This window comes from Calidris pugnax, unplaced genomic scaffold, assembly GCF_001431845.1.
Source record: "Calidris pugnax isolate Ruff unplaced genomic scaffold, ASM143184v1 scaffold45, whole genome shotgun sequence".
NCBI lineage: Eukaryota > Metazoa > Chordata > Aves > Charadriiformes > Scolopacidae > Calidris > Calidris pugnax.
In genome coordinates, this window is record NW_015090764.1 from 438,188 (window position 1) to 464,023 (window position 25,836).

The window sequence follows — 25,836 nt, forward strand, 5'->3', positions numbered from 1 at the left end:
AGCCCCTGCAGCGGAGAACAGGAACTAGAGCAAATGCTTTTGTGAATTAAGAGATCTTGTGAGCGTAAATTTGGTCAGGCTGCTCCTTTCTGCAGGCCAGCCCCGGCTGCTGCCCCAGGATGTGAACTGTCAGTTTGCATAGCTGGTGATGAGTTGCAGAACCATCAGTAAAGGTGAAGACGGCAGAAGCAAGAAAGATTCAAGACTGGTGGAAATCATTTCACAAGGAAAATTTCAGCCATCAGTGGGAGGAAGCTTTGAAAAATGCTGCCATTTCCGAGTCAGAACGAAGGAAAAATTAAATTACTGCCGGTGAGGCGAGCCAAAGTCGCATCTTACCCTAGGGAGAGGTTTGATAATGGTAAACATTTGACAGCTGGCCTGAAGTTGTTATCTTGTTCTAACAGTTGTTATAGTCTGAATGAACATTTCTGATAAGAGAACAGAAAGAAAAACACTAGACCATTTTTAATTTCTCGCTTTCTATATTTTAAGCCGCGCTGCCCAAAGCCAAACAGGTTTAAAGCAGTTTGCCACCATCAGCCCGACTGAAGTCGGGGTTTTTACACGGAGCAGTGGCTTCCAGTTTGGAACTCCTGGCAGCATCGTTTTGGCTGAGCCGACAGAGAGAGGGCACAGCAACACCTTAACAAGAATTTAAAATAACCTCAACCCACTCGCTTTCAACATCCCTCAAATACCCCAGAGGCAAAAGCCCCAACCTAGTTACAAGAATTAACCCTGAATTAGATTGATTAAATTTTTCAATTTCACTCTAAGTATTTCACTTCAAGATCTACCACAAAACCTCGTTTTCTTTATGACTTTACTTGAACCTGTAATGTATGACCACAAAACTTTTAACTCTCTGCCATCACGTTACAAAGAATAATTAGACAGACATGTTAAAGAGGTAGCAACCTCGGTTCCACCTGACCAGAGCATTAATGAATGAAAAACAGTTCTTTTTAAGCAGAAAAAAAAAAAAAAAAGCCCACTCGCTTTCAACATCCCTCAAATACCCCCTCTCTGTTTCACAAAGAGCAGTTACAAGAATTAACCCTGAATTAGATTGATTAAATTTTTCAATTTCACTCTAAGTATTTCACTTCAAGATCTACCACAAAACCTCGTTTTCTTTATGACTTTACTTGAACCTGTAATGTATGACCACAAAACTTTTAACTCTCTGCCATCACGTTACAAAGAATAATTAGACAGACATGTTAAAGAGGTAGCAACCTCGGTTCCACCTGACCAGAGCATTAATGAATGAAAAACAGTTCTTTTTAAGCAGAAAAAAAAAAAAAAAGAAGTATGCTATCTTCACAGGAAATGTAATTATACGTAAGAATTTTTTGTGCTCAGTTGTTACTGACAAAGTGTGTATTGAGGAGGGAAATACAGCTCTGCTCTGCACTGCTGTTAGCAGCTCCTCCTTTAGAAAAATACAGTGGGGATATGGAAAGTCCATTACATGTATGTCAAAATCAAACTACCATTCTGGCAGTGAAACACGGGTTTGGGTGGTTTTTTTTTTTTTCTTTCTTTTTTAAAATCAGGAATCCATTTCTAAGCTGTTTAACTAACGCAGCTTAACCTCACAGAACACGTACACTAAACATTTACCTCCCATTAAAAATAATTAAGATGAATACGTAGCATGGCTATTAAACTCAGTTTAATAACTGACTGAAACGGACTGTTGGTAAATCTTGCTATGGCTGTGTGCCTCAAACCCTCCTGCCAAACCTGCCTGTCACTGCAGAGGGGGGCACAGACAACCTGACAGACCCCTCGTCCCCGATGGTGACAATCCCAGCTACGGGCACACGATAACACTCCAATTAGAAAGGCAGTGTGTAAAACTTGCTCCTTAGATACATAAATTAACTCCAAAACTCCTTCTGCATCTCCTATATTAACAGGTAGAAAGTGTTTCATTACTTTTCCGAATGACTACCCCATCTTAGAGCAAAAGTGTATAAATTGATATTAAAGTATGGTATTTTGAGAATGTTTCAAAGTAAGGTCAAACTCGTATTAAAAAACCTACTAGTGTAGGCTAAAATAACAGTCTGGCTGAGCAGCCTTCGGTGCATCTGGGTTCAATTACCCACTACATCCTTGCTATGTTTTCTACTAGCAAGAACAACGCAAGCAAGGCTTGGAGTTCACGAATAATGTCAAAGTTAGGTTACTCAGAAGAGGAATGAGATAAATCATCCAAATATCACAGTCCTATTGGCAGACAATCTTTTCCCCCCTTTACTTCACCGCTGAAAGCAGCACAATATTGCATAACAACAAATGGAGGACAAAAGTCCTCACCTCAGGAGGAAGCCTGAACCCGGCTGGAATGTCTGCTCTTACACACACTCTAAAATAGAGAACAAAAAGCACAGGTTAAAACGATAGCTCAAAAAAAAGAGGCAAAAGCCCCAACCTAATACACAAGGCGAACAAACGTGATTTGCCACGCTGTCACCCTGACTGATTTCTTTCTTTTTTTTGTCTTTGACCCCAGAACGCCAAAGCTGGATTAATGGTCATTATTTGCATTCAAGAGGCCGCCGCATGGAGCGAGAACCGCTCTGACACCCGCCCGCCCAAAACAAAGCTACTCTGACACTTGTTGAAATGTTGGCTTTCTCCTTTCTAACCACCTCACCGGGGCCCAAAACTCAGGCCAAACACAAGCGTTCTGTGTCTTGCTTTCATGTTGTCAGGACAGTTAATGAGGACTGAAGAGCAGGGTGGGTAAGCCCCGTACTGGACACAAGGCGAACAAACGTGATTTGCCACGCTGTCACCCTGACTGATTTCTTTCTTTTTTTTGTCTTTGACCCCAGAACGCCAAGGCTGGATTAATGTTCATTATTTGCATTCAAGAGGCCGCCGCGTGGAGCGAGAACCGCTCTGACACCCGCCTGCCCAAAACAAAGCTGCTCTGACACTTGTTGAAATGTTGGCTTTCTCCTTTCTAACCACCTCACCAGGCCCAAAACTCAGGCCAAACACAAGTGTTCTGTGTCTTGCTTTCATGTTGTTGGGACAGTTAATGAGGATTGAAGAGCAGGGTGGGTAAGCCCCGTACTGGGGCTCACCCCAGCAGTGCCCTGGGTGAAGGGGATGCCAGACTGGGAGCAGCCGTCCCGAGCATCCCATTGATCTCCAGCTCAAATGGTGTAAGAGAAAAATTAAGACTCCAACATCCCAAGTCCTCCCAGGGGACCATACACATCTCAACCCTTCCAATCGCTCCAAAGTTGTTGGATTTTATTCAGATCACAACTGAAATCACTCCCTGCAAACACAGATGCTCCGGGGCTCACCCCAGCAGTGCCCTGGGTGAAGGGGATGCCAGACTGGGAGCAGCCGTCCCGAGCATCCCATTGATCTCCAGCTCAAATGGTGTAAGAGAAAAATTAAGACTCCAACATCCCAAGTCCTCCCAGGGGACAGCTGCCACATCCCCACAACCATACACATCCCAACCCTTCCAATCGCTCCAAAGTTTTTGGATTTTATTCAGATCATGAATGAAATCACTCCCTGCAAACACAGATGCTCCTCCAGGGAGCACAAAGATTGTCATTCGCTTCCATCAAGGCCCATAAAAAAGCAGTTGTCAGTAAAGTTGCTCAAAGTACATTCTGGGAACCCTGTATGAAGTGTTTTTACATCACCATGTTTAATTCTGAGCAGCTCTGTATGAAACATGGTAAAAAAATGCATCAAAATAACAACTTATTTGGAAAATAATCAGGTTAAATTTAGAGGAAAAAGTGTCTTTTACCCAATCAGCGTTTGCCAGAACACTTCCAAATTACAACATAATGATATTTTAAATCATGCAATATCCAAATGCCACATTTTATATATATATATTTATTATAAATTCATACTACTGTAATGTACCTAATTATATAAGGTCATTTCTTATAGAAAAGCACTAATATAAAAGTTTTATGCAAGAACAGTCTGGCTGTTTATTAATTTACTACGGCAGACGAGAAGCCCTGTGCTGGCTGTTAGAGGGACGTATGCAACACACTTCTGCATTCCAGAGAAACAACCCACCCAGCTCACAAAATATTAACCAGAGATCAGAGCGATGGACCCCCCGGACCTCAAGGGTCAGTCCCCTCCTGTACCTGCACCAGAGGCACCTTCTCCCTCTCCCAGCACTCGCCTCACACTTACCCATCTCCCTGGAGACCAGCATTTGCAATCAACGCTCCAAATACACCAAGTAATTAGGCATCTTTTGAAGCAAACCTTCTCAGCCCATTGCCATCTCAGGAATGTTTTAACTTCTGGAACAGAGAATGATCTTGGTTTCTAAGGAGTATGAATGCAGCCCTTGGATGGACCAGGCTCAGAGCTACGGTGAGGGAGAACCTAGAGGAGAAACCACCCTTGGGCAGGACATCTCTAGAGCCATGGAACGGTGAATATCGGCAACAGAAATCTAGACTTCGCTGACTATTCTTGCACCAGGAACAAAACTAAATATCACCATGAACCCCTAACATTCCATAAAATACAAAGGAGAGATTTAAAACGTACTTCTAGAGGTAATTTTAAAAATTATGTGCGCTACATACACACACCTCAACACGCTTCTGTTCCATCACGGTCTTGTCTTCTCACCATCTCTGCTGCTAAGGCTGAGGAAAGGCCCTGAAGACCCAGCCGATGCTGAAGGAACTGAGCCAGCAGCTGGTCAAACCTCTGCTCGGCTTCTCAGCTTATTGCAAAGGCTGCAGGATTGGCACAATTAGCTTTGCCAAGTCGTGGTGAAGATCTGGCAACACCCAAAGAAGGCCAGGTACCGCTTGGATCATTTGAGCTCAGCAAAGTCTCAATTGCTTCTTTGGGTGTTGATAGATCATCTCCACCAGGGAAGTACATTATTGCTTCCAAAGGCAAGCAATGCAAAGATGCACGTGTGTACTCTACAGACAGATATGGCTACGACACATTTTATCTCCAGGGGACTGACTCTCTCATGTTCTTTCATTTTATCTATTTCAGCTCTTCAGTCCTTTCATGTAAAGGCTTCAATGTCCTTCCAAATACTGACTTGAAATGATGAAATAACACTGCCTTCCTCAGCCAAAAAACCACCCCAAATATTTGGGGATTCATCTCACTGAAGATACCTATTTATATCAATGGCATTTCAGTTTTGCCATGCACCAAGCTCTCCTCCAGCCAGAAAGGAGAACTACTTTTGCATCTAGCACTTACCCCCAAGTAAATTCATCCCTCATATAAGACAAGGTAATTAAACACTGAGACACACCAGATATAAAAACCCAAAGCAATCACCGTCTTCCTACTGAACATACTGGGAAGAACTCTATACTATTGGCTACACAGGGGGAAAAGATGAAGTCTTCTTTCACAAGACAGTTTTAATGCCAGCAGTAAACCTGTTTAAGACTGAATTTACTTCCCGAATTTCAGTCCTTCTCTTGCAGGCTGGAATCAGGAGGTGGGGCAGAAGGGGGGGTCGGTGGGGTTTTAATCTTACGAAGAACAAAGCGAAGCAACTTCAATACAACCTTGAAACAGACCTGCAGGCAGAATTGTCTTTTGTAAAAATTATATTCCTCTGACTACAATGTGTAAGTATCCGCTCTTATCTAATAAAAAGATCCTTTTGAAGTAAGTGGCTCAGTTGGGCTGTGCCAACGCTCCTGTTACTAACCCAGAAGAAAGGCCGCTGAATACGGCATGCGAGCTCCGTCTCATCTGTATCACTTTGAACCATAAAAGCAGCAGGAGCAGGAACAGAAGGGAAGCCAAGTGCTTAATACTGGACAGCGACCTTCTTTAAATCTCTTCCACTTTCTAATTAACTGTAGTGACTCTGCCGTGCGATAGCGGCGTGCGGTAGGTGCCTTTCCTGCAGCCAGAAATGGAGAAAATGCATGGGGGCTGAGTGAATAAAAGTAAAGCCTCTGCCTGCAATTTCACTTTCTTGCTATATAGGATTATTTGTGAAAGGAGTCATAACTCAGGAAGTGTTTTAGGAGGATATCTAAACCCAACATGAATATGCCAGGTTATCAGCCAGCAAGAAACAGCAGAAAATCGGTTAAACATCACTTCTGTCCATTTGCATGTTATTTATTCTAAGGCAAGCAAGAAACCACACTGTAAATAAGAGTCCAAAGATTCTCTTCAGTTTTCGAAAAATCAAAGTTATCTAAAAAATTTATATCAGGCACAGCTCAAGCACACGGGATTTATCTTTTTAAAAAAACTAATTTTCAAAAGTTTACAGTTGATTTGATGGTAGAAAAATGCAAGAGGAGCCCTAAAGCTATTTAGTCCCTTAAAACAAATAAAGAGTAAGTTTGTCTAGAATTTAGTCAGCATTTCCTAAGTGGCCTTCTATTTTTTCAGCGTCTTGTAATTGCTGAGATGTTGTCACTCACAGAACAGTGATTTGATGGTAGAAAAAGGCAAGAGGAGCCCTAAAGCTATTTAGTCCCTTAAAACAAATAAAGAGTAAGTTTGTCTAGAATTTAGTCAGCATTTCCTAAGTGGCCTTCTATTTTTTCAGTGTCTTGTAATTGCTGAGATGTTGTCACTCACAGAACAGCAGCCACTGCTCACTCTGGTATTTATAAAGAATTTATAGTGGCAAACTCTTCAGGAATTCTGTTACCATTCTGAAGCACAACGAATTTCACGATGGCCTTTTGGACAAGCTTTTGGGAAGAGTTAGGAACCTTATTTCCAATGCAGTAAAAATGAAGGTGGTTGATTTTTTTTTTTTAATGTATATGTTTTGGGGTTTTTTAACCTTCAATAAGAATGAAGGTGGGATTATTTTTTTTATGTATATGTTTTGGGGTTTTTTAACCTTCAAGTTTCTTCTGTCTTCAGCCTTTAGGGATGCGAGATCCTTCAGCTTTTTCCAAGAGAGATTTGTGCATCAGAACAGACAACTGTCCCTCCCTGCTTCCATCCTTAAAGATAGTGGCAACTATTTGTCCAAACCCCACAGTCAAAGAGGCTACTGTTCTATTAAGCAACTCAGAAACATGAGTCCAAGAGATATTCTTTAATTCTGTGACATTTGCAAATACTTGCTGGGATTTGCAGAAGTACTACATCACCTAACACAGAATTTTACCAAAAGGAATACAGACCAAGTAATCCTTGTTCTGGATTAGCTTTCTGAAGAGTTCCTGCAGGTTAAGTATACACACAATATTACGTTACTGAATGCAGATCTAACCATTCTGGAATTAGCAAATTATTTTTAAACACTTGACATGTGATTATGCATAATGAATAAATAAATATACATTTAATGATGGAGAGATGTTACGGTTCAAAAAAGCAATACACAACATCTTTTCAGCTACCCTTTCTTAAAACCCTAATATGCTTGTGCATAAATAAAGCCCTTAGCTTGCTTGGGTAGACTCTCAGTGAGACGTGCCGATGGTGCTAATTCAGAGCAGAAAACACTCTTATTCCAGGCCACTGCAGTGAAGTGACATTTACCTAATGCAGCTATAAATTTCCTGATAATTAGTGGGCAGCTGATGGTGATGCAATCTGACTAGTGCAGCAATGCCAGCCTCAAACTAGCTCTCCAACACCCACAAGTTAATCAGATTTAAAACCAAAAAATTCCCAAAATTCTGAATAGTGCAATGGCTCAAAGGCTGGTGCCACGACGCTCACACCAGTCGCTGTCATCTTTTAATGTTCCAGACACTAACGAGATGTATCTCCCCGTTACATGCAACCATTTTTAATGTCAAAAAACTCATGTGACTCTTCACTTCACAACAAGTAATCAACATTTCCTGAATTCTGTATAACTGAGTAAATTTAGGGAAGTTCACACTGCTAAAGTGATGGAGTTTTGAGGTGTACAAAACAGTATCTTTAAAAATCATTTTCAAAAGTTACCTCTAAAATTTTACAAGCCTCTGAGATTCCTTAGCCAGTTTTGAAAGTTTCCAATGTCATCTGGATTTTTCCAAGCTAAGTAGCTGAGCAACTACTCTCAAAATCTGGCACCAAATCACACACAATCTTTCACCTATTGTGAAGTGCACACTCCCCAACATCGCTTCGTTCCATCTCACTACCATACAAAATAATTCAGTTTGACAAAATAATACTAAGGAACCTTAACTGCTGTTTTCTTTTTCAAACCTTATGTGGGAAAATGTTTACAACCTAATATTTGGAAGTATAAGACTGGTTAAATAGTAGCTGTAGATGTCCTAGTACAGTAAGTTTATTTAATGCTGCAAAAGTTACTATGGAAGCTTTAAGGAGATTCTCAGACAGAGAGAAAACGCAGACCCATCCTTTAAAAGACTTTCTCAAAACAATCTCTGACCTTTTAGGTGCATCATGAATGAGGCCAGTCAATCAGAGAAAACCCTTCTCCCTGTTCTTTTCTTGGATGAATTGTTTCTTTATCACACTATTTTAGAAAGAAAGAGAACTTTCCTGCATGGTAGGTTAGAATATTGTTCTAAAGCCAACCATAAGATAAAACTTCATGAGAAAGTTAACTAACATTTGGAAAGTACCCTGAAATTCTTGTTGAATGCAAAGGGCCATCCACACATTCTCACTGCTCAGGACATGTTCAGCTCACCCCTGGTTTCCTGAAGAAAGGGAACAACTTGTACCAAAGCTGTGAGACTGGCCCAGGAGCACTTCCCACATCCCCTACCGCTCCCTTCTCTGTGCTGTTCATCACACTTGTGAGTCATACTCGGTTTCCCAACTGCAAGTTACTTTGGGTTTTGCCTATAGTTTTTGGCCACTCAGGCTCAGCAAGTAGTGATGAACAGGTCACGCTCTACCTGGAGGCTGGCAGCAAGAGGAGGACCACAGGGGGCTGTCCTGGGACCCGTCCTCATCACTGACTTGGAAGAAGCCACCAAACATGTCACATTTACAGATGAGACCAAATTGGGAGGATGTGTTGAAGTGCTGCTTTAATAAACACTCCTGCAGTGGATGGATCTCCTGTGGGGATCAACAGCATCTTCACGTGAGCACAAATCTGACAAGAAAGGAACTGCAGAGCTTAGGATGGATTTTAACAGGCCTACCTAATCCCTGCACACATCGTACCAACCCCAATAAAGTCAGGGCATGTTTTTCCACGTACTCAGCTTTTGAGTTCATACACTAATTTTAGCCCATACTGATCAAGGAAAAAAAAAACAAACCCACAGAGTTTAAGAAAAACTACAATAGAGTGAAATCATTATGTATATTTTTGTTTTGAATTCCTAGTTAATAGAAGTGTTGAACCATCTAGATCCTACCAATAAGCTTTTGAAATCTGTCTTTAGTTACATGTCCAACACTAGATAGGAACTTTCTGACCTCTCTCTGATTTAAAGCTCAGTTGTACACATTACTTTTTGTCATTCTTTTTCCTTATTAAAAAGGGCAGTGCGGAAAAAAGATGATTAAAGATACCAAACAAACACCAAACCTCATGTGAATGGACTGTTGGAAAATAAAGTACGATTTAATGACGTGAGAAATTAGATGAAACTGTCAAGTTTAAAGAATCTTAAAATGGTTAACAGGTCAAAACATAAAAACTTCTTTATGTATAGAGTGAATATAAAGGGAACATGGTAAGTATCTGCCAAGGGTTAATTGCAACCCTGCATGAAAAGCAGTTAACAAGTGAGAGTTAGAACACCCAGGAGGAAAAGAAAAATTTTTCCAGTGCCATGAGAAATAAACAACAAGGGGGAAATATTTCCTTTGGCCACTGTTACCTCCTCTCCAAAAGCTCAGAGGAGCAGTGGGAATGCCAAGGCCTGGTTTGCTCTTGACTCCCTCTGAAACATTTGTCTTCATTACCACTCTTTTTAATCAGGGCTCCTTCATGAGTGTTTCTGCTCAGCCCCCAAGGGGCAACTCTCGGCTGCGATAAATCAGCATCCATACCGCAAGTCACTAATCAGCACTCTCAGGGAAAGAATAACAGCGAAGTGCAGACCACTAAAGGCTTGGAGAAACCTGAAGGCTTAGTGGCCTCAAGGAAGAATGGCCTACATAAAAATAAGAAGTCAGTGAACCATCACTACCTTCTAGGCTTAGCAGGACTTGCATTGGGAGAAATTATTTAAAAGCCTCTCGCGCACAAATAGTTCTCACTGTATAAAGGGTACTTTATTGATAAAGAGGAAAGGCGCCATCACCCCTGAGCGTGGTTCCACTAATTCAATGTATTGCACTTCTGCCTCCTACTAGAAAGGCATTCAAGGAAACACACTTGGAAATGGATACCTAGTGCTGCCGCCCTCCAATTTCTGGAGAAAAAGATCAGTATATGATGAAATCCAATGAAGAGGAAAGGGAAACTGATAGAATGTAACGCATTTCCAAGACGCCTCCCATACTATTGCAATGGAAGTGGAAAGTATTTTGGTTTTTTTTATATAAAAAAGGTTATTTATAAACAAAACTAAACAGACATCATCTTAAAAGGAAAATATCCATCTCGGTTTCTGCGCTCCTGACAATCTCCCTGCATCTGATCCCTTTAAAACTACTGCGCCATGTTCCAACTGCAGAAACAATTAATATTTCAAGAGTCATTATTATTCCTTAAAATTGTCCAAATTCCCAACTCCGCGTCAATGCTTGCCAAACACATCACAGAAAAAAGCTGAATGCACACCCAAAACCTTTCTGCTTTTTCCCCAAGCAGCGCGGATGCCAGTACCACTATGAAATAACTGTGAGCTGTAAAACCGTACTAAGTATTGGCATCCAAATTAGCAAACTAAGCATCCTCCCGTCCAATAGCTGTTAAACAAAAATCCCAGAGCAAGCTTTTCCAAAACCACAATTGCAGCCATCCACAATTTTTTCCCCGTTAAGACTCATCTCTATGGTACCTGGAAACCTGGCCCATGTAGATAAAGCGATTATGGCCATACATGGAAAGATCACAGAAAAAGAAGAATCTTCCACCCTTCCTACTTCCAAAGCTCAGGGAAGGTCCAGAAATCACATCCATCCAGCGGGCAGACTCCAGCACTGAGACCCAGCATTACTGTAGAAAAACTTTCTATAGCCCTAAACCAACAAACTAGAATTATTTACTGTTGTCTACTTTTAAAAAAAAAATAATTTTGGACTATATAATCTGTAGAACAGATTCACTTATAGATGGGATGTAAAGAAGGGCACCTGCAAATGCTTCCACATGGCCCAAATTTTGAAGGTCTCTCGTGTGTTTCACTGTTTGCTACATTTATGGTGGGATGAAGAGCCATAGCTAGGTCTGTGTCTCATGCAATGGTTGTTTTAACACAGCTTTAATCCTGAACTCCAAACAGAGGGGATGGAGAGAGACAACCTTCACTATTCACTCATCACGGACTTCTGAAGGGTTCCAGGATCACACCCAGGTTTATTATACTTAAAGGAGTTACCATGAGCAACATAAAAACATTTATGACTTCACCTTAATCAAAACCCAAGTAAATAATCTGCTACTTACATGTACTAATTAATTCTCATTAGAATTTAGAAGTTATCTAAGTGGCTAATTTCAGGTGGTTACAAGGAGCATACAACGTTCAGTTTAGGGAGACACAATCTGCTTGAAAGTCAAACCTTTTGAGCGCTATAAATAGGTGGTTCGGAAAAGTTAGAGACGGGTTACATTAGAAGAGCTGCTAAACCAGAGCGTGGAATGTAACAAAAATATTCTCTACATCAATCATGCTCCTTTACTTCAAAGAATTCAATATACTTCAGTGTTCCTTTCACAAAGATGAAAATTGTCATTTAAGTTGTCTGGTCCCACTCCACTTAAATGATCCTTTAATTTCCTTTCTTATTCCTAAGCCCTCAGGTGGCGGGCGCAACGCTAGCCGGCCTCGGTTGCATGTAAAGTTCACAGCTCCTTTGCCTGATCTCATGATCCTCTCCCCAAACAGCCCTTTCAGAAGCGTTTCCTGTCTAGCTCTGCCTTGCGTGATGTGCTCCTCGGCGGAATCAGCTGCCAGACTAAATCCCTTTCGTGGAAAGCCGGAGAAAAAACGCGGCCGCGGCCCCTTCCCCCTCCACCTAGGGCCTGACATCCGGAACTGACTTAGGAAGTCCCATAATGGTTACCAAATTTTTGGGAACTGCCTTAGCTTTTCTGAGCTAAACACATGTTTAGTACAGGCAGCATCCACCGGCACCACTTGACCTTATGGCAGCCTTCGAGTTGCTGATTTTTTCCTTTTTTTTTTTTTCCTCCCCCCCTCCTTGAAAAAACAAGAGAACTTTTACCAGATAACACATGATGTAAATGCAAAATTATGTTGTGAAATGACTGCAAACATGCTGCTTTCCAGATGTTTGACGAGACAGTAAAGAAACAGCACAAAGAAGGGTCAACAGTTTCCGTCAGAGACTCTGCTGGGTTCCACATGAAAAAAAAAAAAACCCCAAACCCCAACGTTCAGATCTCATAAATTCAGGGGACTCTGTGCAGCTGTCAAGCTATTTAGACTTTAGGAATAAAACGCAAGGTTCCTCTGTCATCTGCCAAATTTCACTCCATCCATAGGTGGTTAAAAGACATTTGACTGTTAACATTCGATTAATTTCCTAAACCCATTATTACCTCAAACGAAAGAGGCTGCCTGGGAATGGCTGCTCCTGGTACAAGCCACCCGAGGTAAGTGTCCTGTTTGCTTATAAACACAAATCCTCCCTCAACTGCACGAAAACAAAACACTTCACAGGAAAAAAAGTTCAAAAAAAAAAAAAAAGAATTGGAAGAAGAGATGAAAGAAAACAGTAGCTGCCAGGCACTTCCCTTATCCCCCTCAGGCCAAGAATGACCAATACCATTGCCACAAGGAACAGCAGCTTTTATTTTTCATCATTTAATCCCCCCGGCTGGTGTCAGAGGGACAGAAGGATCACCCTGTGATCACGAACGCTGCCACCAGCTCGGGGCCCCAGGAAACCACAGAGAAGTGGACATCATTGCATGAACCCATCAGGATCAGAGGGGCTGGAATTTCATTCCTTTCCAACTCTGCTTCCTCTCCCAGGACACAAACCTGTCTTTTTGGATGAAACCATCAGGAGCAGCCATTATAAGCCTATTCTCGCTGTGCTTTGCTTAGGTCCCCTTTTCTGTTCAAGCAATTTTTACTGAGTACATTACTGTAATGGGCCAGGTGATACTTTTTACAGAAACCAGCTGAATTAATCTTGAATTTCTGCAGGTTTCTACATAGGGGAACACCAACCATAACTCACAGACAGCTCTGCCAAAGGGGAAACTATGGTTTCAGACCCGCTCGTTTGTTAGTGTGGGATCCGCTCAGCACAGGATCACATCAAATGCCTTTTAAACACACAGCTTAGTCCTACCATGGGACCTTCACAAGGTCTCCTGCAGCTCCCTCGCCCAGCGAAGGGCACAGTTGGGCTTGTGCACTGAAACAGCCCAGGCAGGGATTGCCCTGACCATAGAGACACTCACATCCTGCATCCGTGAGGTTCTGGGTGCAAGAAAAGACACCCCACGAAGATGTTCTACCCAAGGATACCAACCAGGCTGATTGCAGTGAACTGTGGTACATCTTTACATGAAAAAGACACCACTGCAAACATTCTCACTCCAGACAGAGCCTGCATCTGTGGAGCAACTCTAAAACTGCTTATTCTGTTCTAGCTGCACCAACCAACTCCCCTGCAGACAAACCCAAGCCTACAATGAATTAATTCCCTGTATTCAGCAGCAAGTAATAGCCAGTAGTTGGCAGCACGGTGCCTCTACCTCTGACACGTGCCTTGGGGAAATCTCTCCTGGCTGGCAGAAACTGCATCTAATGGTATGTTAAGAACATTTTCCTTCTCCTTCTCTGCAGTAATGAGGATAAAAAGTCAGTGTGCTCTGCCTGCCGCGCTGTCATAGCGGGATCCTCTGCTTCCAGGAAAGCCTGACACAAAAGATGAGCTGGATTTCCCTCTGTGACTGATGCAATAAAATCCCTGGCTTGTCTTTTTCTGTGTTATTACAGCATTAAAATATTGCACGTAGTGAAATATATGCTTAATTTTATTTACAGTGAAGGAAATCATTCATTTGGTTGTGAAAGAGTTAATAAGGAAGAAAATCACACACAGTGCGTGTTAAAGGTTAGAGGAATAATCAGTCATTTGAAAAACACTACATAAACATTTTTCCGGATGCAATTTTCAGTCCAAGGATACATTTCCCAGTAGAAATCAGCAGCTAAAAAGGAAATCATTTAGTCTCCATAAGTGCCAAATTGTATCCTGATTTTTCCTGGTCTGGCTCGACTTTCAAAACTAGTGGTTCAACTTCTGCAATCTTTCACCCAATGACTATATAAACACATCCTTATAAGACAGACATAATCCTTGGGTGGGCCAATTTATGTTGGATTATAAAAATACTTAAAGTACAGAATCGTATAATGACTGTTGTCCTTTGGTTTTCACTAAACGGAAAAAAAAAAAAACCCCGGCTAATACAGAGCAATCCACGACATTCTTCTTTTGCAACTGTGTCAACATCTTTTGAAAGTAATTAGGTACTACTAAATTTATTATTTAGTTATCACAAGCTCTATTTTAATGACACCTAATGTGACACGTATCTATTTTGAGCTTTCACAGGCAGGGGAAAAAAAAAAAAAATAATCTCTGGCAAATTGTCTGCATCTCAAGGTGGTGAGTTACCGCCCAGCGCGAGCGGCCGCTGCGCCGCACCATCCCACTGAATTAAGTTGTTCCACACACCAGCCAGAAAAACAATTCTCACTCTCAAAAATCCTTTGGCTACTCTCTGTTTGGTTAAAGGTTATATAAATAGTAGCTTTAAGAAGGATAAAACAATCTCCATACAAAGCAAACAAATTCATTTGTAATTTATTGCTGCCCGATACACATATACACATACCCGCCTATGAATGTATACTTTCAAAGAAATTATCTGTTCCTGCACATTTATTCTTTCAGCGATGGAACTAAGAAACAATGGAAACTTTTATTCTTCGTGGAAAGGTAAATTCTGTTTTTTCACTTCCCTTCTGAAACTCTAGAGTTTTTACAGGCAACTACAAAAGTCAGCGTGCTAAAGCCAACAGTATCCTATCTTCAACACTTACCATGTGGTAGAAAAGAACTCTCCTTTTCCTCTAATGTATAAAGTTATGTGAAAGAAGACATTTTTCTAGTCTATAGAGGGTAAAGAATAAATTATAGTGATAAGATCTGGAAAAGTTTGGTTGGAAGTTAAGAGATTTTCACATCTGTGTCTACACATCCATGTCTTGGGAATAATGTATCTCAAGTACCAGTCACATAAAAATGCAAGAAATTGTTCCTCTCTCAAACGTAGCAAAACCATTCATTGTACTTATGTCTACACTTTGACTAGTAGCTTACAACAGTGACCTGAGCTACAAAACTTAAAATGTTTTCCCCTATTCAAAATAATGTCTATTTAATGTGTGTATGCATTAAAAAATACATAAATACCAACATATACACAACTTAATTCACCATGACATTATGCCCTCTTGGAGCTTGAATAAGTTAATTTATTCATGCTGTTCAAAGATAAACTGAGTGAAACAAGCCTGACAGAGCCCTAAAATCAACGACCATCTTTCCCTTGGTTTCTTAGGGCTTTGGATTCACCTCTACTTTTTCCAGGCAGATTCTTACATTGTGTTATTAACAATAGTCCAATGCCATGTCAACAATGTCTGAGAAATTACTTCTTATTTCAATAAAAGGTATAAGGGTACAGCTTTTCATAAACATCATACAGACCTCATGCATGTGTCACACAGTAAGAAAACCAGCCATTGTACCATTTGCAATGCTTTCTTGAGGCTTTCTGTAGCTGCTCAGCTCACGGAAACACAATGTACACGGTAACACCCCATCCCACAATTTCTCCCCCATGAAACAAGATGAAGAAATTTAAGCAGACTGTAACACTTTTCTCTGACTGCCTAGTACAATTTACAATCCATTTCAAAGGAAGATTATATTATTAATCCCTAATGTACAGAAATAAAAATAATAACCCCCCCATATTCTGCAAAACAGTGAGGAGTAACCACATAAAACACACACCAAGGTCCTCCAACTCCGAGGACTTACTTGCACCCAGAGGCACTTTTCTTAGATGCTTATTTATCCTCCTTTTTGACAGGACAAAGCATTCAAACAAGGTTCAATAGGGCAGGATTGTACCAGAGTAACTAAGAAAGCCCCAGCACCTCTTTGAACCATAAAAGAAAAGATTTTGTTTAAAATCAAGAATTTCTGGTGGACATATTTCACGTTCCTTTCTGATTTAAAACACTCTGCTATGAAAGCTACCATTATTTAAAAGTGAAGAAAGAAAAGGGAATTTGCCCCATTTCTCCCCACTCCTCACTTTGCTATTGTCCCCCGTATCCATTTCCAGGAAGCCATATTCATTAGGGTTAATCTGCCTACTAAATGAATAAACAAAGGATTTCTCTGTCACCGAGAGGCCAGGTGAGCCGATATCATCTTCTAACACAGAAAATCATCCGCACAAATACAGCGCAGGAAATTACCTGCTGCAATCCCACACCTGGGATCACTTGGCAAGTAGCTTAGAAATGTTGAGTAGATGACTGAAATCAAACTAATTATTTTTTTTTTTTTTGATGCAGACCTTCTATCAGCAGAAAAAAAAAATTGCCTTTCTAAAAATGTGATGCGACAAGGTCTCGAATGCCTTTGCTTACCACACTTACTCACATTTCAGAAAATTTCCTCATATGAAAATGTTATATGGATTTGTATAATTAAAGTATAGTGCTTACTAACTACTGACAACTACCTGTGGCTGTCTCCAGCAGTGCCCATGGGGCTGCACGCTGTGAAAACATGAAAGTTTGTAAATTGCTGCCGTAAGAACCTAATGAAAGATACAGAAAAAAGGCTCTAATTGAGCTGCAAGAAATACTGACATAAATCCAGCACCTAACGAGAATATAAACCTCCGCATCTAAGTCATTGCACAGACCCAGCTTGAAGGCTGCTTGTTATCATTTCTGGTAGACACCACAGCAGATGAAGAGCTTCAGAACGTTTTAAGAGCTGACAACTGAACGATGAGCTTATTGTGTAGAAGAAAATACCGAGAAGTATGAAGAGAGATTGGGGAAACTACCAAGAAAAACAAAGATGAGATAGGAAGAAGCACTGAAATACTCAGATGCAAGTGTAGGAACCTTGGCCCTGTTATGGCAGAAGAAGAGCCAACAGAGGGATTGAGAACTACGGGAATGGCCCTGCCAAAGGAGGAAGATGAGTTCAGCGGCTGCGATGGGGACCGATGGAGACGAGGGGTAATCCTGAGTATCAAGGAAGCAAGAACAGGAGAGGTCACAGGATTCAAGAAAAGAAAGAAGTCAGGCCTGGAGAGAAACATGTAGGCATAAACCCCAAAGTTCACCTCTCGGCAATGCTGTGGAGGAAGAAAGGGCTCTGAAGCTGCCCTGGATGAATGGTGCTCCCAAAGCTACACAGCAAAAGGCTCCCTTCCCTCCCACAAACACGGGTTCTTTTTGATGTTCCTTATACAGCGAGCAAGAAGAGATAAATTAAAATTGAGAACCTCGAGAGCTCTTTGATCCTATTGCCTGGAAATATGTATAAGAATATTTTCTCCAGACGCACTTTTGCTATATATGGAAACCAAATGCTGACTAATCATAGAAACCTTATGGTGCCTAAGCACAGCTGTAATCTGCAGCAGAACACTGTCACAACGGCAAAGGAAAATGTGGAAAACTAAGAAGTTAGCTGTGGTGCTGAGAAAGAGAAGAAAATGGTGATCAAAGGCACTGGAGGCCAGATTAGACAGGAGGGAGAGTTTCTAGCTGGTTAGCTTTTAAGATACAAGTGACATATTTATGACTTATTCTTGTATTACTGAACTTCAACAGTCCAAGTAATGATTATCCATTTTCCACGTTTACAGAAAAATGATTCTATACGAGACCTGCTGACTCAGGACAATGGTAATAGGATGCAAAAGGCCGAATTTTAGTTTATTGGTTTATAGATAGCACCAGTTGGTAGCGATAGAGCCACTTAGAGCTGTTTATGGAGACAGCCATGAGCCGTGGTCGGGAGCCACCAGCCCAGGGAGGGGAGGAGAGAGTTGGAACCTGCCCGCTTGGCCTTACATTTCAGGCACGCACAGGGATGGGGCATGGACAGACGGACACACGTGACATTGGCACTTGTGGTGACCACCAGGGACAGCACGGCTCGGCAGTGGTGGGGGCAGCGTGGGCATCACTGCTCCAGCACAGCTGGGGAACACAGAGGTGTTTCTCCTTCTATGGGTACTCATTATCCTCTGAAGTATGGGTACTCATTATCCTACACCACAATAATCCAAAGAAATCAAACCAATTTCCCTTTAAAAGGACAAAGCAGATGGAATTTGTACATTAACAGAAATTCCATTTATGGGAACGGGATTATATCAATCTCCAAAATCCAAGATGGAACCTCTTGGAATTTTTTTTTTTTTTTTAACTTGCATTCTTGACTGCTAGAACTTTGCTCTGGTGCTTTTACATTACCAGAAGTCTGTAAAAATACACAAATCACTTTCACTAATGACTAAACATCAGGTGAGAACATGGCCATCTCACAGTGTGCTCTGGAAGCTCATGTTATCTTGGTTACACCGATCGTCTGAGGAACATCTCACCAAGCTACCACTGGCATATGACCAACACACTCACTTTCCAGCAGCATATTAAAGATACCATCCAAGTACCAGATCACTAATACTGATAATTGTTGCTCATTGTGAAATCTGAGTGTACAGCAATACAGAATACTGAATATTATCAGCATTTATTACTGGAGTTCATCCGTCATTTACTGGATCCCCAGTACAAGCAAAGGGAAAAATATGAACTTGAAGAGCAGCATCAGTTCTTGCTTTTCACTTATCTTAAATTGCTCATCAGTATGGCATACCTAATTAATGCTTTCAATAGGTGTTAAAAATTCCTAGGCTGTAATGCAGTAAATGCATTATGAACAGGGAAAGGCAAGTGGCTATAGTTTAGAAGCACAAAGGTGAGATAATGGCCTTCCACATCACTGAACTGTCAACCTCATTTAGCACAAAGCCTGGCATCTGGAGATTTCAAATCATACAGCCGTTTAAAAATATATAGAATGTTAAATTAAATGACAAACACGGGACATGTCACCTTTTAGAGGCAGAAATGTAAAACCAAAGCATATGTTCTCCAACTATATTTGCTTCAGGATCAGCAATATTTTTGTAACCTCATTAGTTTCCTGACTTGGTTTTAAACATGGAAGGATGGATATACAAATAAGTTACAGGTCCTCCACGTGATATCCTCAATTATAAGTCAATCTCTACCAGCAACATAAATGAAGAACTCTGGGTTTAACTCTTACAGGGAATCTGGGAGGTGAAGACAATGAGGAAAAATTTCTGCAAGCTGCGAGGGATGAAAGTTACTCTGCGTTTTGAGCTCTGAATCCAAGAGGTGTGTGTAAATATCTAACTTTCAAACCCACATTTACAAGCAAATCCCGTGGCCTCTACGTGTGCTGAACTCTCGGTGACATCTCCAGAAGCCCCACGGGGTTATGTGTGCAGAAATGAGCCCAAGCTCAGGTGCCCTGATAGAGGACCACCCGATGCCTGCAAGATCTGACTCCTCATGGCACGGAGCCTCAGCTAATAAAGTGTCCCTGGCTCCACGCAGAGCTCCCTCGGGTCTCAACACCATCATCTTGTCACCATTACAGTGGGATGGTGCTGCACCGAGATCATCAGGCAGCCCTGCAGGGAGTCAGCCCATGGGTGGCACAGCCATGACAGAGGAGAGGGTGACAAACCCCACTCAGGAGTGTTATTTGGGTATTTATTCAGCTCTTCCAGCAGCCCCGAGAGCCCAGCTCCCCTTCTCCGGGACACAGGCAGAGCTCACCTCACCCACGTCAGGGGCTGCCACCCATCTGACATATCACTGTTTTCAGTCACATCCCAGCACTTCAGAGCACACGTTCAGCACTTCATGGCATGCACAATCCTCCACTCAAGTGTTACTAAAAGGCTATAACTAGGCCAATAAAGCTGGATGTTATTTGTCCATTCACGGCGACGGGGAAGCGTTGCCTGCTGATGACATTAAACATAACATCACGCCCACAACTCAACATTTTTTTTAGCTCCCTGCTATATGAACAGATCAGTTCAAAGTTGCCAATTTAACACACAGTGGGGCAGTGCTAAAAAGTAGTCATGGCAGGGGATTACAGCAGGTAGAGCTGGTGCTCTTCTATCCACCTCCTCCTCACTCCCCATCAAAAAGGATTTTATAGCATGAAGAATATTTGATCCTGCCCAACCACCACCAATTAAGAGTCTGACTGAGCCCAGATGCTGAGCATCCTTAAGCACGTGGTTGTGCTTCCTCTGAGGACCTGCTTCAATAAGGCTGGATTCTCTCTTTGCAGACACTGTAGGACCAGCACAAACCACCCGCAGTACAACCTTAATTTTTTTTTTTTTTTTTTTTCGCTATTGTCCCCCGTATCCATTTCCAGGAAGCCATATTCATTAGGGTTAATCTGCCTACTAAATGAATAAACAAAGGATTTCTCTGTCACCGAGAGGCCAGGTGAGCCGATATCATCTTCTAACACAGAAAATCATCCGCACAAATACAGCGCAGGAAATTACCTGCTGCAATCCCACACCTGGGATCACTTGGCAAGTAGCTTAGAAATGTTGAGTAGATGACTGAAATCAAACTAATTATTATATTTTTTTTTGATGCAGACCTTCTATCAGCAGAAAAAAAAAATTGCCTTTCTAAAAATGTGATGCGACAAGGTCTCGAATGCCTTTGCTTACCACACTTACTCACATTTCAGAAAATTTCCTCATATGAAAATGTTATATGGATTTGTATAATTAAAGTATAGTGCTTACTAACTACTGACAACTACCTGTGGCTGTCTCCAGCAGTGCCCATGGGGCTGCACGCTGTGAAAACATGAAAGTTTGTAAATTGCTGCTGTAAGAACCTAATGAAAGATACAGAAAAAAGGCTCTAATTGAGCTGCAAGAAATACTGACATAAATCCAGCACCTAACGAGAATATAAACCTCCGCATCTAAGTCATTGCACAGACCCAGCTTGAAGGCTGCTTGTTATCATTTCTGGTAGACACCACAGCAGATGAAGAGCTTCAGAACGTTTTAAGAGCTGACAACTGAACGATGAGCTTATTGTGTAGAAGAAAATACCGAGAAGTATGAAGAGAGATTGGGGAAACTACCGAGAAAAACAAAGATGAGATAGGAAGAAGCACTGAAATACTCAGATGCAAGTGTAGGAACCTTGGCCCTGTTATGGCAGAAGAAGAGCCAACAGAGGGATTGAGAACTACGGGAATGGCCCTGCCAAAGGAGGAAGATGAGTTCAGCGGCTGCGATGGGGACCGATGGAGACGAGGGGTAATCCTGAGTATCAAGGAAGCAAGAACAGGAGAGGTCACAGGATTCAAGAAAAGAAAGAAGTCAGGCCTGGAGAGAAACATGTAGGCATAAACCCCAAAGTTCACCTCTCGGCAATGCTGTGGAGGAAGAAAGGGCTCTGAAGCTGCCCTGGATGAATGGTGCTCCCAAAGCTACACAGCAAAAGGCTCCCTTCCCTCCCACAAACACGGGTTCTTTTTGATGTTCCTTATACAGCGAGCAAGAAGAGATAAATTAAAATTGAGAACCTCGAGAGCTCTTTGATCCTATTGCCTGGAAATATGTATAAGAATATTTTCTCCAGACGCACTTTTGCTATATATGGAAACCAAATGCTGACTAATCATAGAAACCTTATGGTGCCTAAGCACAGCTGTAATCTGCAGCAGAACACTGTCACAACGGCAAAGGAAAATGTGGAAAACTAAGAAGTTAGCTGTGGTGCTGAGAAAGAGAAGAAAATGGTGATCAAAGGCACTGGAGGCCAGATTAGACAGGAGGGAGAGTTTCTAGCTGGTTAGCTTTTAAGATACAAGTGACATATTTATGACTTATTCTTGTATTACTGAACTTCAACAGTCCAAGTAATGATTATCCATTTTCCACGTTTACAGAAAAATGATTCTATACGAGACCTGCTGACTCAGGACAATGGTAATAGGATGCAAAAGGCCGAATTTTAGTTTATTGGTTTATAGATAGCACCAGTTGGTAGCGATAGAGCCACTTAGAGCTGTTTATGGAGACAGCCATGAGCCGTGGTCGGGAGCCACCAGCCCAGGGAGGGGAGGAGAGAGTTGGAACCTGCCCGCTTGGCCTTACATTTCAGGCACGCACAGGGATGGGGCATGGACAGACGGACACACGTGACATTGGCACTTGTGGTGACCACCAGGGACAGCACAGCTTGGCAGCGGTGGGGGCAGCGTGGGCATCACTGCTACAGCCCAGTTGGGGAACATGGCGGGGCTTCTCCTTCTATGGGTACTCATTATCCTCTGAAGTTACACCACAATAATCCAAAGAAATTGAACCAATTTCCCTTTAAAAGGACAAAGCAGATGGAATTTGTACATTAACAGAAATTCCATTTATGGGAACGGGATTATATCAATCTCCAAAATCCAAGATGGAACCTCTTGGAATTTTTTTTTTTTTTTTTAACTTGCATTCTTGACTGCTAGAACTTTGCTCTGGTGCTTTTACATTACCAGAAGTCTGTAAAAATACACAAATCACTTTCACTAATGACTAAACATCAGGTGAGAACATGGCCATCTCACAGTGTGCTCTGGAAGCTCATGTTATCTTGGTTACACCGATCGTCTGAGGAACATCTCACCAAGCTACCACTGGCATATGACCAACACACACTCACTTTCCAGCAGCATATTAAAGATACCATCCAAGTACCAGATCACTAATACTGATAATTGTTGCTCATTGTGAAATCTGAGTGTACAGCAATACAGAATACTGAATATTATCAGCATTTATTACTGGAGTTCATCCGTCATTTACTGGATCCCCAGTACAAGCAAAGGCAGAAATAGGAACTTGAAGAGCAGCATCAGTTCTTGCTTTTCACTTATCTTAAATTGCTCATCAGTATGGCATACCTAATTAATGCTTTCAATAGGTGTTAAAAATTCCTAGGCTGTAATGCAGTAAATGCATTATGAACAGGGAAAGGCAAGTGGCTATAGTTTAGAAGCACAAAGGTGAGATAATGGCCTTCCACATCACTGAACTGTCAACCTCATTTAGCACAAAGCCTGGCATCTGGAGATTTCAAATCATACAGCCGTTTAAAAATATATAGAATGTTAAATTAAATGACAAACACGGGACATGTCACCTTTTAGAGGCAGAAATGTAAAACCAAAGCATATGTTCTCCAACTATATTTGCTTCAGGATCAGCAATATTTTTGTAACCTCATTAGTTTCCTGACTTGGTTTTAAACATGGAAGGATGGATATACAAATAAGTTACAGGTCCTCCACGTGATATCCTCAATTATAAGTCAATCTCTAACAGCAACATAAATGAAGAACCCTGGGTTTAACTCTTACAGGGAGTCTGGGAGGTGAAGACAATGAGGAAAAATTTCTGCAAGCTGCGAGGGATGAAAGTTACTCTGCGTTTTGAGCTCTGAATCCAAGAGGTGTGTGTAAATATCTAACTTTCAAACCCACATTTACAAGCAAATCCCGTGGCCTCTACGTGTGCTGAACTCTCGGTGACATCTCCAGAAGCCCCACGGGGTTATGTGTGCAGAAATGAGCCCAAGCTCAGGTGCCCTGATAGAGGACCACCCGATGCCTGCAAGATCTGACTCCTCATGGCACGGAGCCTCAGCTAATAAAGTGTCCCTGGCTCCATGCAGAGCTCCCTTGGGTCTCAACACCATCATCTTGTCACCATTACAGTGGGATGGTGCTGCACCGAGATCATCAGGCAGCCCTGCAGGGAGTCAGCCCATGGGTGGCACAGCCATGACAGAGGAGAGGGTGACAAACCCCACTCAGGAGTGTTATTTGGGTATTTATTCAGCTCTTCCAGCAGCCCCGAGAGCCCAGCTCCCCTTCCCCAGGAACAGGCAGAGCTCACCTCACCCACGTCAGGGGCTGCCACCCATCTGACATATCACTGTTTTCAGTCACATCCCAGCACTTCAGAGCACACGTTCAGCACTTCATGGCATGCACAATCCTCCACTCAAGTGTTACTAAAAGGCTATAACTAGGCCAATAAAGCTGGATGTTATTTGTCCATTCACGGCGACGGGGAAGCGTTGCCTGCTGATGACATTAAACATAACATCACGCCCACAACTCAACATTTTTTTTAGCTCCCTGCTATATGAACAGATCAGTTCAAAGTTGCCAATTTAACACACAGTGGGGCAGTGCTAAAAAGTAGTCATGGCAGGGGATTACAGCAGGTAGAGCTGGTGCTCTTCTATCCACCTCCTCCTCACTCCCATCAAAAAGGATTTTATAGCATGAAGAATATTTGATCCTGCCCAACCATCAACAATTAAGAGTCTGACTGAGCCCAGATGCAGAGCATCCTTAAGCACGTGGTTGTGCTTCCTCTGAGGACCTGCTTCAATAAGGCTGGATTCTCTCTTTGCAGACACTGTAGGACCAGCACAAACCACCCGCAGTACAACCTTAATTTTTTTTTTTTTTTTTTTGCAAGGCAGATTCCCAAAGTTTCAGTCACAGGTTTCGTTGGAGGGAAAGGAAAAGGCATCATCCAAATTTTGAAATAAAATCATGAAATAGTGAAGCGCTGCTTGCAGTTTAGCTTATTGTGCATAAAAGTTTAAACTTTGCTTTCAACCTCGGTTTTCCAAACATGCTGTCAGTCGCTATAATATGGGTTAAAAATAAGAGAAAGCAAAGATGAAATGTAAATGATTTAAACGCATGCATATGTTCTTTTGTAAAATGCATAATGCATCTGTAAGGTTTTTCCTCATATTTTGGACACAAATCAAGGGGGAAATGGTTCGCTTATGATACAGTGAATTTTTTATCTACCTTCAGTGGTAAAACGTGCTTCCATGTAAGTGTTTCACTGTATTCTGGTGGTTGCTGCTGTTTTGGTTTTGTTTGCTTGTTTTATGGCGAGTTTTTTTAAAGCTTAAATAGGAACACCAAACCCAAAGGACGAACGCAGAACTATTTCTTTTCTTCTCCAAATGCTTTCAGGGAAACTTTGTTTGTTATAAAAATCCACTAGTAACATGACCAGCCTTGTAGATTATCTATGGTCTATTACTAAATTGACATTCAATCACAAATAAGTTTACAGAATGTTTTGCTTACTTTTAAACTATATTTTAAGTGATGGTCAAACAGTATATCACGAAGTGATTTGCTCAGCATTTGGGCTGTAACAATACAGGTGAGAGCCTGAAGGGGTACTTTTTCAATTAATACAAATTCAGTTAATGGAAATTGTCCTGGTAGAAAGAGGCAGCAAGATCCTCAATACAACAGTGGCTTCTACTGCTTTTTTTGTACCAAGGCAAAAATATGTTTGCTCTATCTTTCTAGAGGACTCCTCTCCTGGAGTGGCATAGTCAGGAATTTTTGTAGGGTCCTAACATTAAAAGAGGCCATGAATTAAGAGTTTCCAGTTCCTGTCCTGCATTTCTCACATCAATGGCACCAGTGCTAAGGGACATGGTGCAGGGGATGACT

General features: G+C 41.7%; 1 protein-coding gene across 9 annotated transcripts in view; it reads right to left on the reverse strand.

Annotated features, from left to right (window-relative positions):
* Positions 1-25,836, reverse strand: part of BCAS3 (breast carcinoma amplified sequence 3) — a 424,087-nt gene that overhangs the window by 190,470 nt on the left and 207,781 nt on the right. The gene's annotated exons all lie outside the window — the stretch shown is intronic.